Genomic DNA, 5,937 nt, shown 5'->3' with positions numbered 1-5,937 from the left:
GATGGTGCACAGGGAAAAAAAAAAAAAAAAAAAAAAAAAAAAGATCTCACAGGCCACACAGTGTGGCCAGAAAAAAAAGAAAGCAAAAAACAAAAAACTAATAATAAAATTCGTGATATCCCTCAAGGGAAATAGTTTCACTGCTTCCTAATATCTACAACAAATACAAACTTGTAAATTATAAAACTTACAACAAATAAAAGTTATCTTCAATTATTTAAGGTAAAAATAAAAACCTCAGATCCCTGACATCAATCAAGGTGCAAACTGCCACAACCCAAAAAAGTAAAAATCAATCCGAAGAAATCTCCTAACTCATATATTGACAAAACATTGAAAAGTTAACTGATGTCTAGCTTCAAAGTATCTGTGGAATGAAAAAACAAAGGCAAACAAAGATTACTCAGCCTACAAATATCTGCCGCCATCTAAGAAACCTTTGAAAAATAAAACCCCAGAAGCAGTGGTTCTCTACATGTGGTTCTTAGACCATAAGGGTCCCAGAATCCTTTCAGGAGTCCCCCAAAGTCAAAACTATTTTCACAGTAATACTAAGACATTCCATGTATTTTTACTGTGTTGACATTAGCACTAATGGTACAAAATCAATTCTGGGTACAACTACTGGCCCCTTAGGCAGTAGCACCAACCTGTATGGATCGTTGAGTGTATTCATCACTGCCCAATAACGGCTGTCATGCATATATATTAGAAAGAAAATATGATTTAAATATTTAAAATTTCTTAAGAGAGAGTATCTCGTAGAACTAACCAGACATGATCCAGCACTTCTATTTAAAGAATAACTTAAAAGCAAGCCCAGTCAGTTCAAGTTTAACTGAAATTAAAATATTAATTCCTTTAGTGATAACCCACTAACTTTTTCTATCACAAAAGACATTTACAAAATCTAAGTTTTCTGTGTTTTTTCCAAAGCCACAATTAATGTATGGTAATAAGATTGTATGTAATTATACTTTAGTGTAACATTTAATATATTAAACAAGATAATATAGGTAGAGGCCAGAAGGATCAAACTTGTCACTAAAAAAATTACTTTTAGTTGAAAAATAATTTTTAACTAAATTTTCATAGTTTTTAGCTCTCACACCTAATTTACTGTGTCATGTTATGTAAATTCCAGATAATCTGACAGACCAGTAAAAAAGAAACCAATAAAAATATGTCTAACAAGATTGAAAACTTAGTATTTCTGGATCATTCACCTTATAAAAAAACGAGAGTTGGGACTTCCCTGGTGGCGCAGTGGTTTAGAATCCACCTGCCAATGCAGGGGACACGGATTCAATCCCTGGTCCGGGAAGATCCCACATGACACAGAGCAACTAAGCCCGTGCGCCACAAATACTCAGCCTGAACTCTAGAGCTCGTGAGCCACAACTACTGAGGCCGTGTGCCACAACTACTGAAGCCCACGCCTAGAACCCGTGCTCCACAACAAAAGAAGCCACCACAATGAGAAGCCCGTGCACTGCAACGAAGAGTAGTCCCCGCTCGCTGCAACTAGAGAAAGCCCACGCGCAGCAACGAAGAACCAACACAGCCAAAAACAAATAAATAAATAAATATTTCTTAAAAAAAGAAAAACACGAGAGTTACTTGTCATTTTAAATGAACTTTTTGTTAAATGCATACAGGCATACCTTGTTTTATTACACTTCATTTTATTACACTTTACACACTGAGTTTTTTACAAATTGAAGATTTGTGGCAATCCTGCATCAAGTAAGCCTATCAGAACCCTTCTTCCAAAAGCTTCTCGCTTTCTGTCTCTGTGTCACATTTTGGTAATTCTCACAATATTTCAATTTTTTCATTATTATTATATTTTTACGGTGATCTGTGATCAGTGACCTTTGATATTAACATTGTAATCTTTTCAGGGTGTCATGAACTACAGCTATATGACAGTGAATTTAACTGATAAAGTGTGCGTGTTCTGACTGCTCCACAACCAGCCATCTCCCCCTCTCTCTCCCTCTCCTCAGGCCTCTCTGTTCCGAGACACAACAATATTGAAATTAGACCAGTTAATAACCCAACAATCGCTTCTAAGTGTTCAAGTAAAAGGAAGAGCTGCACACCTCTCGTTTTAAATAAAAAACTAGAAATGATTAAGCTTAGTGAGGAAGACATGTCAAATGCCGACAGGGCAAAAGCTAGGCTTCTTGCACCAAACAGTTGGCCAAGATGTGAATGCAAAGGAGAAATAATTGTAGGAAATAAAAAGTGCTACTCCAGTGAACACACGAATGAAAGGAATGTAGAAGAGCCCTATTACTGATACCGAGAAAGTTTTAGTGGTCTGGAGAGAAGATCAAAGCAGCCACAACACTCCCTTAAGCCAAAGCCTAATCCAGAGCAAGGCTCTAACTCTATCTTCAGTTCTATGAAGGCTGAGAGAGGTGAGAAAGCCATAGAAAAAAGACTGAAGCTGGCAGAGGTTGGTTCATGGGCTTTAAGGAAAGAAGCCATCTCCATAACATCAAAGTACAAGGTGAAGCAGCAAGTATTGATGTAGAAGCTGCAGAAAGTTATCCAGAAGATCTAAGATAATTAATGAAGGTGGTTACATTAAACAGCAGATTTTCAAGGTAGATGAAACAGCCTTCTACTGGAATAAGATGCTATCTAGGACTTTCATAATTAGAGAAGTCAATGCCTGGCTTCAAAGTTTCAAAGGACAGGCTGACTCTCGTGTAGGGGCTAATGTAGCTGGTGACTTGAAGTTGAAGCCAAAGCTCACTTACCATTCTGAAAATCCAAGGGCCCTTAAGAATTATGCTAAATCTACTCTGCTTGTGCTCTACAAATACAACAACAAAGCCTAGATGACAGCACATCTGTTGAAAAGATGGTTTACTGAGTATTTTAAGCACACTGTCGAGACCTACTGCTCAGAAAAAAAAATTCCTTTCAAAATATTACTGCTCACTGACAATGCACCTGGTCACTCAAGATCTCCAATGGAGATTAATGTTGTTTCGTGTCTGCTAACACAACATTCATTCTGCAGCCCGTGGATCAAGAGGTCACTGTGGCTTTCAAGTCTTATTACTTAAGAAATATATTTCATAAGGCTATAGCTGCAATAGACAGTGATTTTCTCTGCTGGATCTGGGCAAAGCCAACTGGAAGCCTTCTGGAAAGGATTCACCATTCCAGATGCCATTAAGAACATTCATGATTCATGGAAAGAGGTCAAAATATCAACATTAACAGGAGTTTGGAGGAAGTTGATTTCAACCTTCATGGATGACTTTGAAGGGTTTAAGACTTCGGTAGAAGAAGTAATTGCAGATGTGGTAGAAACAGAAACAGAATTAGAATTGGACCCTGACAATGTGATTGAATTTCTGCTATCTCATGATGAAATTATAATCAACAAGGAGATGGTTATAACTCCTCAGGGATGAGCAAAAAAGTGGTTTCTTGAGAAGAAATCTACTCCTGGTGAAGATGCTGTGAAGACTTGAAATAACAACAAAGGACTTAGAACATCATATAAACTTAGTTGATAAAGTAGTGATGGGGTTTGAGAGGAATGACTCAATATTGAAATTTTACTGTGGGTAAAATGCTATCAAACAGCATTACATGCTAGAGAGAAATCGTTTGTGAAAGGAAGGGTCAATTCATGCAGCAAACTTAATTGTTGTTTTATTTTATTTTTATTTTTTTTTTTAATTGTTGTTTTATTTTAAGAAATGGCCACAGTTGCCACAATCTTTAGCAATCACCACCCTGTTCAGTCAGCAGCCATCAACATCAAGGCAGGAGGCCCTTCCACCAGAAAGAATATGATTTGCTGAATGCTCAGATAATGGTTAGCATTTTTAAGCAACAAAGTATTTTAAAATTAAGGTATGCATATCGTTTTTTCAGATACAATGCTATTGCACACAGTAGATTATAATACAGTATAAATATAACTTTCATGTGCACTAGGAAACCGAAAATTCATGTGAGTTGCTTTATTGATATATTCGATTTATTACAGTGATCTGGAACTGAACACACAATATCTCTGAAATATCTCTATATGTGCTCTCTCTTTCCAAAAGTGAGGAAAAGAGAATCTATATAAAATTTCCTAGCTAGAGAAACTGGATGAACTCAATCATTTGTCTGTAAAACTCTTAGCTAATGAAATTCTATAAATGCTGTTTTAGAATTATTTAAAGATTAGCTGCTCCCTTTTTGAAAGGACATACATACACCTGAAACGTACCTCTTTAAACCAGGAATATATAATAACTATATGTATGCATAAATTACATAAGAGTTGATATATATATAATCTCAATTATAAGCACTTATGTAATATTCAAAATTTTAAATAATCATGTATCACTCTGATAAACAAAAAATAAAATTGTAAGCCCAGATAAGTTATACTATGTACAAAATTAAACTATATACACTTTCGGGCTTCCCTGGTGGCACAGTGGTTGAGAGTCCACCTGCTGATGCAGGGGACACGGGTTCGTGCCCCGGTCTGGGAGGATTCCACATGGCCGCTGAGCCTGCGCGTCCTGAGCCTGTGCTCTGCAACGGGAGAGGCCACAACAGTGAGAGGCCCACATATCGCAAAAAAATAAAAATAAAAATATACACTTTGGATATAACTCTTTTTTTTAATAAATTTATTTATTTATTTATTTATTTTTGGCTGCGCTGGGTCTTCGTTGCTGTGCGTGGACTTTCTCTAGTTGCAGCAAGTGGGGGCTACTCTTTGTTGCAGTGCGCGGGCTTCTCATTGCAGTGGCTTCTCCGGCTTCTCTTGTGGAGCAAGGGCTCTAGGTATGCGGGCTTCAGTAGTTGTGGCACACGGGCTCAGCAGTTGTGGCTCATGGGCCATAGAGCGCACGGGCTCAGTAGCTGTGGCTTGCGGGCTCTAGAACGCAGGCTCAGTAGTTGTGGTGCACGGGCTTAGTTGCTCTGCGGCATGTGGGATCTCCCCAGACCAGGGCTCCAACACATGTCCCCTGCATTGGTAGGCGGATTCTTAACCAGTGCGCCACCATAGAAGTAAGTCCCTTGATCCACTTTCCATGTCAACTTAGCTTTTGGAGTAGATTTAATTGTCCATATGCAATCAACTGCTTGGCCAGGTTTTGTTGTTCTCCTCTTGTTCTACCTCACTAGAACGTACAATTCCATCAGCTTCTGACAGCTCAAACTGGCAATTTCCTAGGTAGGTAAAGCCTGGATCTGGAATAGACAAATATTTTGCTGGAAATCCCAGTCCTTCAAGTTCTTCATCAGAACTTAACTTAATCCACATGAATCTCCCTGGTGATCTAATTAATGGAGGGCTTTTCACACCACAGTAATGATCTACAAGTGGAGAGAAACCAAACGGCCCATCTTGAACTTCCAAGTGATCAAACCGACTTTCAAATGATGGTTCTATATAATAATGTTCATCAAAGGTCAACTCTGTTTTTTGACATGGAGCAGCTTCCAAAATGTAGATACATTCTTTGTTTGGTGGATATGAGTAAGGATAATTTGGTGAAGCAAAATGACCTCCATTGCTGGTTCGAACCCAAATGCCACACTGGGTTGCAGGAATGTGCTTGATTCCAATATTTTGTCCATCTTGGGTCTTTTGGCCACAGCAGAACCTTCCACTACAAGTACTGTCATTAACAACACTTTGAAGACCAAGCAGAGCTGCTCCAGGGCCATGTTCCCGAGCTGCCCGGCGCTTCACGAGGGGCTGAGGCAGCAGCACTGGAAGCGTGGGGCTCACAGCTCAGCGTGGCAGCTGCCCCACTCCGTCCCCATAGCCCACACCAGGTTGTTCCCTGCGGGGTAGGCCTCAGGTCTGGCGCCCGCCATACCCAAGCCTCTCGGCAGGCTCTCGTGCTGCCCCAGCCCCATGACAGGCATCACCTCCTGCTCTGCAAT

At 39.4% G+C, this 5,937-nt stretch overlaps 1 pseudogene; it reads right to left on the bottom strand.

Annotated features, from left to right (window-relative positions):
• LOC112397245 (neuropilin and tolloid-like protein 2 pseudogene) overlaps window positions 1-5,715 on the bottom strand; it is an 18,761-nt pseudogene extending 13,046 nt beyond the window's left edge.
• Window positions 5,716-5,937: the final 222 nt, after the last annotated feature.

Source organism: Neophocaena asiaeorientalis, unplaced genomic scaffold (genome assembly GCF_003031525.2).
Source record: "Neophocaena asiaeorientalis asiaeorientalis breed wild unplaced genomic scaffold, Neophocaena_asiaeorientalis_V1.1 scaffold804, whole genome shotgun sequence".
Classification (NCBI taxonomy): domain Eukaryota; kingdom Metazoa; phylum Chordata; class Mammalia; order Artiodactyla; family Phocoenidae; genus Neophocaena; species Neophocaena asiaeorientalis.
The sequence above is the reverse complement of the archived record's forward strand: the minus strand, read 5'-3'. Positions and strand labels throughout refer to the sequence as shown.